The sequence below is a fragment of the Bubalus bubalis genome, chromosome 4, assembly GCF_019923935.1.
Source record: "Bubalus bubalis isolate 160015118507 breed Murrah chromosome 4, NDDB_SH_1, whole genome shotgun sequence".
Lineage (NCBI taxonomy): Eukaryota > Metazoa > Chordata > Mammalia > Artiodactyla > Bovidae > Bubalus > Bubalus bubalis.
This window is the reverse complement of record NC_059160.1, coordinates 109222666-109236565: the sequence shown is the minus strand read 5'-3', so window position 1 is coordinate 109236565 and position 13900 is coordinate 109222666. Positions and strand designations below refer to the sequence as shown.

The 13900-nt window shown below is 38.0% G+C and overlaps 1 protein-coding gene across 3 annotated transcripts in view; it reads left to right on the top strand.

Moving 5' to 3' along the window:
* Window positions 1-13900, top strand: part of ACSS3 (acyl-CoA synthetase short chain family member 3) — a 191668-nt gene that overhangs the window by 91292 nt on the left and 86476 nt on the right. The window lies entirely within an intron of this gene.

Sequence of the window (13900 nt, the reverse complement as noted above, 5' to 3'; positions counted from 1 at the left end):
ATCTGCTACAGGAATTTTCTGACTCGTTGCCTGAAATATATTCCTCTTATCCTTTACGGCACAGCCAAGTGTCCCCTCTTGAGAGAAGCCTTCCTTGGCCTCTCTGACTAGGGCAAATCTACGTAGTCTTTCTTAAGCACCTGGGTTTTTTTCCTTCTTGGTTTATGTCACCATTGCCATTTCACTTTAATTTTCATGCTCCTCTGATTTATCTACCTCTCTCTACTCTATACTCTGTGAGGGAAGGAATCATGTTAGTGTTTTCTCACCATCAAGTCTCAGCTTCTTGTCTTGTTCTGGACAGATTTTCAGTTCTCAATAAATATTTGTTAATAAATGCCTCAATGAAGATATCAGGAAACAAAAACAAAAACAAAAACTTGATTTGTAAGTAAAGACTTTTTTTTCCCCGAGAAAGGAAAAAGTAATTCTAATTTTCTCTTTAGTAGAGAACTTCATGAACAAATTAAGTAATCCATTGTATCTTTTTCAAGAAACAAAGATTTATTTTTGTTCACTGATGTGTACATATTTAATATATGCAATTCTGGAAGCCACATTGGACTGCCCAATTAAAATATACAAACCAATTCTGAATAATTCAGCCCTTTATTTCTCATCTATAAATATTACTATTAATAGTACCTTTCTTACATGAGATTAAATTGGTTAATCCATTGAAATACCTTAGAATAGTTGCCAGAATATAATTGTGCCATAAATGCTAGATATTATAAGCTACTGTTATTCAAAGCTATGAATATTTTCTTTCCCAGAATAAAATTCTACAATATAAACACCAGGCATTCATTCCCATGCAATCCAGCCATTGTAATGCTTGAATTTTCACATATTCCACATTTCTTCTTTCAAAGTGTTTGTCCTCCCAACTCTGAAGTGGTCATCAGCACATTAGAGTCTGCTCCCTTTAGACCCCATTAATTCTCTTCTGAGCACCAGTCAAAGGAATCAGCACATGGGGATGTGTTGATCCTGCTCCTACCATCTTTGAAGAATGGGCAGCAGATGTGGAAAATAACCCCGTGGTCTCTCCCCTCAAGAATCTGTCCTTTCAGAGTAGAACTTGTGATTGAAATGAGAGTGGCCTAGAAGCCTTTCATCTGCAAATAGTACAGAACATTTCATGGTTCATTATTATCCAAACATATATAACCCTTCACTTCTACTTTTTGATGGGCTTTATCATTACAAGCTTTTAAATTGCCTGTATATCTTTGAAAACTTCAGGGTATTCAGCTTGATAGTCTCTTTTTGAATGTTCTTTTCCTGATTTCATGGGAGGAAGGAAAAGTTTAGATAGCCCTATTTTTTTTTTCTTTACAGTATGCTTAGTGTAGAAATGAACTCTGCACTCTCCTTTATTTGTGTAAAAATTTAGTAAAACAGTGTACGTGAAATCAGTGTGAAAGCTTCAAAGAAATATTATGGATATATATCTATAAAATATATACAAAATATAGCATGTACAATATCAATTTATATAAAATAGTGACATTATCATCACCATATATACCTGGATCAAAACGTTAAAACATTTTGCAGTATGAAAGTCTCATGTTGCAGAACATTGAGGATACGTCTTTGAACTACTTTCAAGTTATTTTAGTATTGAACACTCTTGTTAGGTCATCCCCAGTGTTTCCTCCATGGCTGTCGTCTGCTCTGTTCGGCTTTGTGTTTGTAATCTCTGTGAAGACATTCTATGATGTATTTTCCACATGTGGATGTTCTGAATTCTCAGTGCCTCCCAGGCTTCATTTTAACAGTGTAATTGTTACTTGCATGTATAGAGTTATAATCCTTTTGCAAGACATTTGCACTTCCATCTATGTTAACCTGTTTTGTTTATTGATTATCCCCTTTTCAAGGACAGAGATTTGCTTCTTTCAAGTATGAAATCTGTTACTTTTTTTTTAACCACAAATTGCCATAATATTGCTAACTAATACACTCCATAGGCATACACCAAAGACTTTCTCTCTTTTTCCTCATATAATGGAAATTTATTTCTTTCTTTTAAGTCTAGTATAACAACAATGTATTTTTCGTGTTTGTATGAAATAAGAAAAATGATGACTCAGTTATTACTTTGATTCAGGCTATATAATTTCAGTATCTTAATTGGAACCGGTTGTAAACCTGATGCTAGCATCTTTTAGGTTTCTTACAAGACTAGTTGTTGAAAGATTCCTTTTTTGAGCATTTTTCTCTGTGTGTGCCTGTGTTTTATGATCGAACAAGCAAGTGCAGCTATTGTCGTAGCTCCAACAACAATATTTATTGGGTACCTGTTGTCAGCGTAGCATCTTGCTAGGATTGATAGAGAGACAGAGAAAGTATCAGACGCCCTCCTTGCAATAAAAGCACTGACAATATAGTCAAAGAATTAAGAGTAGTGTAAAGGACAGAAAGCAAACAAATTGAAGACACCACCTAAGAAATGTATTACAGTGTGTAGAAAATGTGAAAAAATTTCCAGAAGCTACATTGAACCATTAATACTCTACATTAGACGCTTGCACCTAGTTCCATGCAACTTTCTGATGACAGAACTAAATGAAGATCAAAGAAATTAAATAAGTTGCCTTAGGTCACATACCTAAGGATTATATCCGGGCTCAAAAATCTTTCTATTAGTCCCTTAAGAGAAGTGTAGGACTTGAGTAGACAGTAAAGGTTTGTGGATGATACAGTACAAGTAATAACAGCAGCGTCTATGGATGAGTGTTGGGTGATAGGAACTCCTCTAAGCAGTTTATATGGTCTTAATTAATTCTGTCTCCAAACTCATGGGATAAATATTTTGCCTACCTATTGACAGTTGTAGAAACTTAGTTTCGGAGACGTCAAATAACTTTGCCAATAGCATAAGAGTGATGGAGCTGGCATTTGAAGCAAGGTTTTCTGGCTGCAAAGTCTCTGTCCTTGGGTTCATAATTTTGAGATGAACAGTTGGGAAACTTGAGTAGTGCAGACTGGTTTGCCCTACTCTATGCCAGAACCAGAGTATCAGCGATCTGAACATAAAGGAGAAGGCAGGATGTTCGAGTGTCCGGTGGATATTGTAGGACAAAGGTAAAGAAGGAAATTGAGAATAGTTTGATGTCTTCAGCTAGGACAGCCGCTATGGTGGCAGTGGTCAACGGAAATACTATAGGAGGAGCGACAGTATGGAGGAGGAGAGGACGGTACTTTTGGTTTTGGTAATGTTGACTTTCAAGGAGCTACTCAGACATTTGTGTGGCGTTGGGAAGTGAGGTTTGAAACTCAGAAGAACTTTAAGAATTAGAAATGTGAAAGAGTTAATAATTCAGGTACCTAAAGTGATCAAGTTATGCAGCGAGGTGAAGTCTGAGAAAGGAAAGCAATATAAATTGAGAGTGAGAAAGTGAAAAGCGATAAAGGAATCAAAAAGCCGTGTCCTAAAAACCAGTGGAGGGGAGGTTTTCCAGAAGATGAGGAATCGGTGAGCTAAGTGTTATGGAGAGAGGGCTGGTAGAACAAAACTGAAAAGAGCTTTGGCAATTTGGGCGTATGAGGGCAGTTTCCTAGGAAAGTTTGTGTGTTCATTTTATTTTTAACATGGAGAAACATGAGCATGCTGAAGTTTGTATTTGGTAAATTATGGAACGGTGTGGAAGAGTTGGACTTTGTACAGCCTCAGGTTGAATTGCAGTATACATATTGAATACACTTTATTTTGAATACGCTTCAATACACTTTGAATTGCAGTATACATATGGAATACACTTTATTTTCTGGGCGGAAACCTGTTGGTGTAATAATGCAAGAGGCCATTTAGTTTCTCTAACAGTGAATTCTCACTTCTTGCTATGAGTAAAGAGAGCCTGAATTTGTTCCTTCATTACAGGATATAGCAGAGTGATTGCTCATCCGCATGGAGGAATTCAGAGGGGAAAGCAGTCCTGCTTTTATCTAGCCTTGAACTACCAGCTATCCTAGTGATAAATATTCTCTGATTGCTGAGAACGGTACATATGTCAGAGTCCCTCATTAGCTCAGCACTGGGTCTGTGGAATTACCAATTACTGTGCTCTGCTTCATTTACTTGGCATTAATAACTTTTTAAAGTAAGCATCTTTTTAATACGTTTATTACCTAGGTGGAAGAAATGGTTTATCCCATTGAGGGTAAGATCGTCAAAAGTGTCAGTATGGTCAACTCTCAGAGTTGGGAAAAGGCAGGGGAAGAGAACAAACCAAAAGGGGCAGACCTATTTTTGATTGTTTAAAACTCTATTGAGGTATAATTGGCGAATAAAATTTAGGCTGTCTGATACGTGTGTACATCATAAGGGCTTCCCAGGCGGCTCCGTGGTAAAGACTCCACCTGCCAATGCAGGAGATGCAAGAGACGCAGGTTCGATCCCTGGGTCAGAAAGATTCCCCAGAGGAGGAAATGCTAACCCACTCCGGTATTCTTTCCTGGAGAATCCCATGCACAGAGAAGCCTAGCAGGTTACATACAGTCCATGGGGTTGCAGACAGTCAGACATGACAGCTGAGCATGCATGCCTGCATGTACATTATGAAGGGATTTCTCCCATTTGCTTAACTAAAATGTCCCACATATTAATCATTCTTTTCCTGTTGAGAATATTTAAATTCTACTCTTAACAAATTTCAGTGATACAGTATTGTCAACTGTTAGTCACTATATTATATATTAGATCCTCAGGTGCTATTCACCTTATAGCTGAAAGTTTGTACAAAAGGGATAGATCTAGATGAGGTTATAGATCAACATATGCAGCCTGAATGTAGGCATGGTGAAGTCTTACCTTTTCAGGCTGGAAGCTAGAGCCTATCCTTCCTAACCGAAGAAAGGCAAGGACTCAAACCTGAGGAATTGCAACTCTGTGGTATCTACCACAGGAGATAGTGAAGAGGGATTGTCAAAATAGCAAATGTATTCAAAGCATTAATTTGAACCACATGAAACTTCTGATATTTGACTGGCTTTGATTTACAAAAATGGCAAATTCTTGTAATCAAAATAATAGGGGGATAAAGAAGACAGTGTGGTTGGGGACCTCAGACAGGGCACTAAGTTTGGATTTTGAGACTATTTGCAGCCCTTTGATAAAAGTGGATTAAGAGGGTAGCAATAGGGAGGCTTAGCCACCCTGTTGGGGGGAAAATGAACTGAGTTATGATCATCTGCCCTCTAGCTTCATCAAGCTGTTTCTCAGAGTGAAACAAAATCTTAAAGAGATTTTACCTAGAAACCTAGGGATATATGTAGAAATCTTTTGGTTATGAAGGATTTCAGAAACTGATAAAAGCAATTGACTTCCTTCCCTAGGAAAAAGAGCATATACACATTAAAAAAAATCAGAATATTTATGAACCCCTCTGAAATTCAGATCAGAAACCCTTCATTTAAAGATAAAGGTATAGTGCTTTCAAGCAGTAATAAAACCAAAGTAAAACCCCAAACTAAAACTTAATTTTCAGTGGTCTCTGGACAACACATTAACCTCTGCTGAGCAGGGGTTAATCGTTTCATCTTTGTGGATAAGGCAGTTTTACACAGGGTGCTACAAATCATGATATATAGATATAGATATCTCCAGTCTGGAATCTGATTTAGGGATCAAGGCATAAGTAATTGGGGGAATAAGGCATTTCTCTTCAATTGTTTTCTCAGTAAATGGCCTCCTATTATCAGATTTCATTTATATCAATATATTCTTTTTATCAATACTTAGATTGGCTCATTTACTGATAACATATGGAAAAAAGCAGCAAAATTTAGTGTTAAATTCTAGGCTCATCTACTGGGATAACCAGGTAGGTAGATAGTGAAAAAATAGCCTAGCCTTAGGTAATGTGTTCAATTGTTTCAGTCATGTCTGACTCTTCAGCAACCCCATGGACTGTACCCTGCCAGGCTCCTCTCTTCATGGGATTTTCCAGGCAAAAATACTGGAGTGGATTGCCATGTCCTCCTCCAGGGGATCTTCCTGACCCAGGGATCAAACCTGGGTCTCCTGCAACTCCTGTATTGCCAGGCAAATTCTTTACCATGGGGCCACCAGAGAAGCTTTAGGTAATGCTTAGTCTAAGGACTAGGCATTGGTTTCTCAATCCTGGCCATAGATTATATTAATAATTACTTTGGGGACACATAAAACATAACAATATCCAACCCCATATCAAGGCTGATTAGATCAGACTGTCAAGGAATGGGGACCAGGCATTGGTACCTTTCAAAGGAATTCTGAGAAGTTCTAATTTATATTTAGGTATGGCAATCACTGGTTTAGAATTGATTTAGATGGTGGTATGGATATAATGGGGGCTTCCCTGATGGCTCAGTGGTAAAGAATCTTCCTGCAGTGCAGGAGACCCGGGTTCAGTCCCTTGGTCGGGAAGATCCCCTGAAGGAGGGCATGGCAACGCACTCTAACACTCTTAGAGAATCCCATGGACAGAGGAGCCTGGCAAGCTGCAGTCCTTAGGGTCGCACAGAGTCGGACATGACGGGAGTGACTAAGCAGCAGCAGCAGCATGGATGCAATGAAGGAAAGCAAGATAAAAGCATATCCTCACAGGTGAGGCCCATGGACTGGTGAAAAATCTCTAGCAAATAGAGTCAGTCGATATAATTTTTTAGTTATTAAATTGTCTTTATAGGTATATTTACTCCCTGGGTCAGGAAGATCCTCTGGAGAAGGAAATGGCAACCCACTCCAGTACTCCTGCTTGGAAAATCTCATGGACGGAGGAGCATGGTAGGCTACAGTCCATGGGGTCACAGAAATTGGACTTGACTCAGCAACTAAACAAAAACAAAGCATATAGTCACTTGGCACATATTTCAGAGCTCACAAAAGGGTAAAGAGCATGCATCTCCCTGTTCTCTGTGCTCAGCTATCCAATTTCTCTTACTTGGAAGCAGTCAATCTCTTGTTTACAGTAGTTCATTCATGTATAAACCGCGTCTTTTCTTTTTGTCTACAAACAGCCTTGTGCAAATGGTATGCACACTATTCTATGTTTGGCTTTTTCACTAAATAATATACCCTGGAGAATTGCTTATGTGTTGACAAGTCTCCAGTTTAGATGTTGCATGCCCAGACTCGTATCCCTTGATAAAGGCACCAGGCATGTCATAGGAACTCAACAAATGCTATTGCCAATTTCATCATTCTCCCAAAATAAATAAGCCGACACTGCTGCACCTGTCTCCTGAAATGAAATTCAGGAGTAGTCCATAAGGGGTTTTTGCTGTCTTCACTTTCGAACTGCAGTAAAAACATGCCTTCGATGACATTCTCAGAAGTAGTGTTCAAAAAGAGACCAAATGTATTTCAAATCCTGCTACAAAAAGAGGCAAAAACTGTAGTTGACTCAAAAATGTTATTTCAGAGTCTAAGAAATCATACATAATCTTGACCTCCAAGCCTTGAATAAAATGAAATCATAGGATTAGTAATTAACTCAATTAATTTTTTTTGCTCAAAAATTTAATATTTAAGTATACCTTTGTTTTAAGTTGTTGTATTCCACAGTCTTCTGTGTTGAAAAATTAAGCTATTGGAAACTGTGTGAGAAGTCTAGATATTACCTGTTTTCTGACTCTGAACTTATGCTTGTGATGCATTAATATTAACACCTTGAAGCAGTAAGGCCTAGATGGTTTGTAAGTGAAGCTTAATTTTATGATATTTGGTGTCTAAGAAAACTGTCACATTCTCCATGCTTTGTACCATTGTTAACCATAATGTAAATATAAGCAGTTGACATTTTATAAATCTCTGATGTTAAAAATTCATGATTTGTAACAGCTGAAAGCTCATAATCTCTGCTTTGCCATTTAGCGATTGCTTCCTGCCTTTGTTTTCTGGGTAGCAACCAAAACACTGTAGACTTCAGAGGAAGGAAATCAAAGCAAATGGTAATGACATTGACTGAATTTTAAAGAGATTTTCAGTTATTGCTACCTTTTAGCTGTATTACTGCTTTGGATGTGTGTGTTTGTTGAAAATTCCTATAATCTTAGACTCTTCTTGTTTTAAAATTGAATGGGTTTGGGACTATTGCCCCTTATTGAATATGCAAGTTCTAGAGTCAGTGTCTCCAAGCAACTCAGCATGTTTAGTGTATTAATGGTTAATTTTTAAAAGCATTGTAAAGGAGTTGTATTACTTATGTGTGCATGTGTGTCTGTATGTGCACATAAGCCAACGATGTGCAGGAGGGGAGGAGCGGAGAGTATTCCATCAAATCAATAAGCTGTTTGATTATTATTAGAGTTTGTGGTTAAGGAGGCTTACTAGCTTTGCTTCAGTTTTCTGAAGCTACTAGTGCTGAAGACATATGGGTCCTATATTTATTATGATGGTCTTTTCCATTTATTAGACACAAAATATCTTACAGCACCAACTATGTAATTTTTAATAGTATCACTACATGAAAGTGAAGATGTTAGTCATTCAGTCATGTCTGACTCTTTGCAACCTCGTGGACTGAAGCCTGCCAGCCTGTCCAGGCTCCTCTGTCTACTGAAGTGGGTAGCCATCCTCTTCTCCAGGGGATCTTCCCAACCCAGGGATTAAACCCATATGTCCTGCATGGCAGGAGGATTCCTTACCATCTGAGCCACCATGTCCTCCCTAACCCCCTAATTACTAGAGTATAAGTTCCTTTAGAGCAGGACCTTTCCTGGCTTGTTCAAAAAATTATTCCTAGGATTTTGAAGAGTATCTAGCCCATAGTAGATGACCAATAAATATTTATTAAATTAATGAATATGTTAGCATGGTCTAATATATTATGATTGTATGAAACAATGGTTTCTGATTACAGATCTTATTTTGTGCTGTCTTGTATTTGCTGAGCTGTTATATCATTCAGAACCTAATGTTTATGTTAATCAGCAGGCTGTTTTGGGAAACAATAATTTCTTTGATATAACATATTTATATCAAGATTTGAGATTGAATAGAAGTTTTAAGAAAGTAAATAAATTCATAAATATTAAAGTAATTCTGAAATAAGGAATTCACGATCATGAACTCCTTATTGCAAAATTCAGACTTCAGTTGAATAAAGTAGGGAAAACCACTAGACCATTCAGGTATGACCTAAATCAAATCCCTTACAATTATACAATGGAATTGACAAATAGATTTAAGGGATTAGATCTGATAGACAGAGTGCCTAAAGAACTATGGACAGAGGTTCATGACATTGTACAGGAGGCAGGGATCAAGACCATCCCCAAGAGAAAGAAATGCAAAAAGGCAAAAGGATTATTTGAGGAGTATAACCTTACAAATAGCTGAGAAAAAAAGAGAAGCTAAAGGCAAAGGTGACTGCAGCCATGAAATAAAAAGACGCTTACTCCTTGGAAGATAAGTTATTCCACCTAGACAGCATATTGAAAAGCAGAGATATTACTTTGCCAACAAAGGTCCGTCTAGTCAAGGCTATGGTTTTTCCAGTGGTCATGTATGTATGTGAGAGTTGGACTGTGAAGAAAGCTGAGCGCCAAAGAATTGATGCTTTTGAACTGTGATATTGGAGAAGACTCTTGAGAGTCCCTTGGACTGCAAGGAGATCCAACCAGTCCATCCTAAAGGAAATCGGTCCTAGGCGTTCATTGGAAGGACTGATTTTGAAGCTAAGACTCCAATTATTGGCCACCTGATGCGAAGAGCTGATGCATTTGAAAAGACCCTGTTGCTGGGAAAGATTGAAGGTGGGAGGAGAAGGGGCCGACAGAGGATGAGAGGGTTAGATAGCATCACGGACTCAATGGACATGAGTTTGAGTAAACTGCGGGAGCTGGTGATGGACAGGGAAGCCTGGCATGCTGCAGTCCATGGGGTCGCAGAGTCAGACACGACTGAGTGACTAAAGTGATATTGATACTGAAAGGCAAAGAAGAAAAGGAAAGGTATACCCATTTGAATGCAGAGTTCCAAAGAGGAGCAAGGAGAGATAAGAAAGCCTTCCTCAGTGATCAATGCAAAGAAATAGAGGAAAACAATAGAATGGGAAAGAGATCTCTAGATCTCTTCAAGAAAATGAGAGACACCAAGACACCATTTCATGCAAAGATGGGCACAGTAAAGGACAGAAATGGTATGGACCTAACAGAAGCAGAAGATAGTAAGGAGAGGTGTCAAGAATACACAGAAGAACTATACAAAAAAGATCTTCATGACCCAGATAAACATGATGGTGTTATCACTCATCTAGACCCTGGCATCCTGGAGTATGAAGTCAAGCGGGCCTTAGGAAGCATCACTACGAACAAAGCTAGTGGAGGTGATAGAATTCCAGTTGAGCTATTTCAAATCCTGAAAGATGTTGTGAAAGTGCTACATTCAATATGCCAGCAAATTTGGAAAACTCAACAGTGGCCACAGGACTGGAAAAGGTCAGTTTTCATTCCATTCCAATCCCAAAGAAAGGCAATGACAAAGAATGCTCAAACTACCAAACAACTGCACTCATCTCACACGCTAGCAAAGTAATGCTCAAAATTCTCCAAGTCAGGCTTCAATAGTATGTGAACTGAGAACTTCCAGATGTTCAAGCTGGATTTAGAAAAGGCAGAGGAACCAGAGATCAAGTTGCCAACATCTGTTGGATCATCGAAAAAGCAAGAGAGTTCCAGAAAAACATCTACTTTATTGACTACGCCAAAGCCTTTGACTGTGTGGATCACAACAAACTATGCAAAATTCTTAAAGAGATGGGAATACCAGACAACCTTGCCTGCCTGCTGAGAAATCTGTATGCAGATCAAGAAGCAACAGTTAGAACTGTACATGGAATAGCAGACTGGTTTCAAATCTGGAAAGGAGTACGTCAAGGTTGTATATTGTCACCCTGCTTATTTAGCCTATATGCAGAGTACATCATGCAAAATGCTGGGCTGGATGAAGCACAAGCTGGAATCAAGATTGCTGGGAGAAATAGAAATAACATCAGATATGCAGACGACATCACCCTTATGGCAGAAAGTGAAAAAGAACTAAAGAGCCTCATGATGAAAGTGAAAGAGGAGAGTGAAGAAGCTGGCTTAAAACTCAACACTCAGAAAACTAAGATCATGGCATCCAGTCCCATCTCTTCATGGCATATGGATGGGGAAACAATGGAAACAATAAGAGACTTTTTGGGGGGAGGGGCTCCAAAATCACTGCAGATGTTGACTGCAACTATGAAGTTAAAAGGTGCTTGCCCCTTGAAAGAAAATTTATGACCAACCTATACAGCATACTAAAAAGCAAAGACATTACTTTGCCAACAAAGGCCTGTCTAGTCAAAGCTATGGTTTTTCCAGTCGTCGTGTGTGGATGTGAGAGTTGGACTATAAAGAAAGCTGATTGCTGAAGAACTGATGCTTTTGAACTGTGGTGCTGGAGAAGACTCTTGAGAGTGCCTTGGACTTCAAGGAGATCCAACCAATCTATCCTAAAGGAAATCAGTCCTGAATATTCATTGGAAGGACTGATGATGAAGCTGAAACTCCAATACTTTGGCCACCTAATGCAAAGAACTGACTCATTTGAAAAGATCCTAATGCTGGGAAAGATTGAAGGCAGGAGGAGAAGGGAATGACAGAGGATGAGATGGTTGGATGGCATCACCAACTCAGTGGACATGAGTTTGAGAAAGCTCTGGGAGTGAGTGATGAACAGGGAAACCTGGCGTGTTGCGGTCCATGGGGTTGCAAAGAGTTGGACACAACTGAGTGGCTGAACGAACTTGAATTCCATAATAAAAAAATATCACTCATTGCCTCATGTTCTTCTGAGGAATAGACCATCTAATGCAAGATAACTGAACCTTTCGTAGTTCAACTAACTTACAAAAAAGTGTGAGCTTTTATTCATCACTTCCATTAGTATCCTAATTGTAATGACACGTTATCATCATTTTGTATGCTTAATAAATATAATATTAATGGAATTTTGTTTGATGCAGGGTCAGAATTTATTATCTATAAAAATATGATGCAGTGTTAACTATTATTTCTAATAAACTATTTTTTCATTATCTTTAGATATAATTAATTTGAAGGTGCTGTAAAATACAATAAACAGTGTCCTGTGTGGGTCGTCACTGTGGGGTAGCATTTTCCTTGTGACTAATGTCACTCTTCAGTGACTGTATTATCATTGTCTCGTGAGACTGGCACTGTAGTAGAATTCAACTCAAATTGGCTATAAAATAACCTTCTTCAGTAGAGGTCAAACCACTTTAAAATATTATCTCAGTGCTTTTAGCTTATCAAAGACTTATTGGAAAAGCGATTTATTCTTATTTGGCAGACAAGAAAATGGCAGCATTGACAGGGCAAGTCAATTGTGTAAGGTCAGATGAAAAATCATTTATATGGGGGTGAGGTGAAGTTTCCAAGGTTACAGTCTACCTCCCCTGGTGATCAGTGCCTAAGACAGACTGAAGAAATAAAAGTCAAATCTTTACCTGCCTTGGTTAGAAATATTAAAGTTAGTGCTGATATGCTCATGCCTTCAAAATGTATAAGTTAAATTACATACATGAGTTGCCAGAATGTATTTGGCAGCTTTTTCTACTACCTCAATGTGTTGACCTGCAATGGTAATGAAATCCTACGATGGTAGTGAAATAAATTAAAATCAGGTTTTCAGGGTCGTTGTGATAATAAAAATGAATTTCTAATTGCAAGAAGTATCTTTGGTATTTAAAGAGCAAAAGGAGAAGTAACAATAAAATAAAGAGGTAATTAAAAAAAGGAAAGTATAACTATATTAAAGAATATTGAGAATAACTTTAAAAAAATATGTGAAAACTAAATAGTACCCTAGGAGAGATCCAATTAGAAGTGGATAGTGAATCAAAATTATTAAACGGCTATCATATCATACTTATGATAAATGTCATATCATCATCCACACTTATTAGTTGTTTGGGGAGACCTCTAAGTTGGCTTCTAGCAAATTCTTCCCTTTCACTTTTCACTTTCATGCATTGGAGAAGGAAATGGCAACCCACTCCAGTGTTCTTGCCTGGAGAATCGCAGGGACGGGGGAGCCTGGTGGGCTGCCATCTATGGGGTCGCACAGAGTCGGACATGACTGGGGTGACTTAGCAGCAGCAGCAAATTCTTTCCTTCCTCCCTCCCTCCCTCCTTCTTTCTTTTTCTCTTCTTTGCTTTGCTTACCATAGCTCAGTGTTTCCCAAGTGTGTTTTCCAGGATATAAGGTCCAAAGGATGCTCATATGCTCTTCAGTCTTCAAGAAATGGTCCAAAATAGGAAACCTATTTGTCTCAACCACTTCCAAAAGGATTTGATTGTGAAATATATATTATATACATATAAACATTCCAGGACCTGACTTCAGAAACAAAGGAAGAAGTACCAGTGATGAGAATGGATTGAGGAATGAGGGAATGTAGTTGGACCAACATAGATTTTATGGGATACTTTGATTTTTTACAAAACTACTGATTTATTTATGCCATGCTCATTTTCAGTTAAAAATGTTTTGTTTCCTTTTGAATTGCATAGTCCACAAAGATTGTTAAGTTTTTGTGAGTGGATTATTTGTTGAACATGCATAATGTTATTTTGAGGCTGTGGAAAACCTACATTTTGAGATATCTTATTAGATTTTTTTTTAAGTCTTAGAAATTGGTTTTCTTGAAGTGAGACATTTAATTGAAAAGGTCAGTGCTGAGAAATCACTGTGATTCCAGGTTTTTCTATCTTCTCATATATTTTGAGACTTGCTATTGTCATTTTTAATGGAGATCATGAAAAATGTGTAATGTTAGAAATTCATAGCAACCACATTTCTCATTTAGTCTGCCAGACAAAACAATATATTTAATTGCTTGGAAAATAGAAG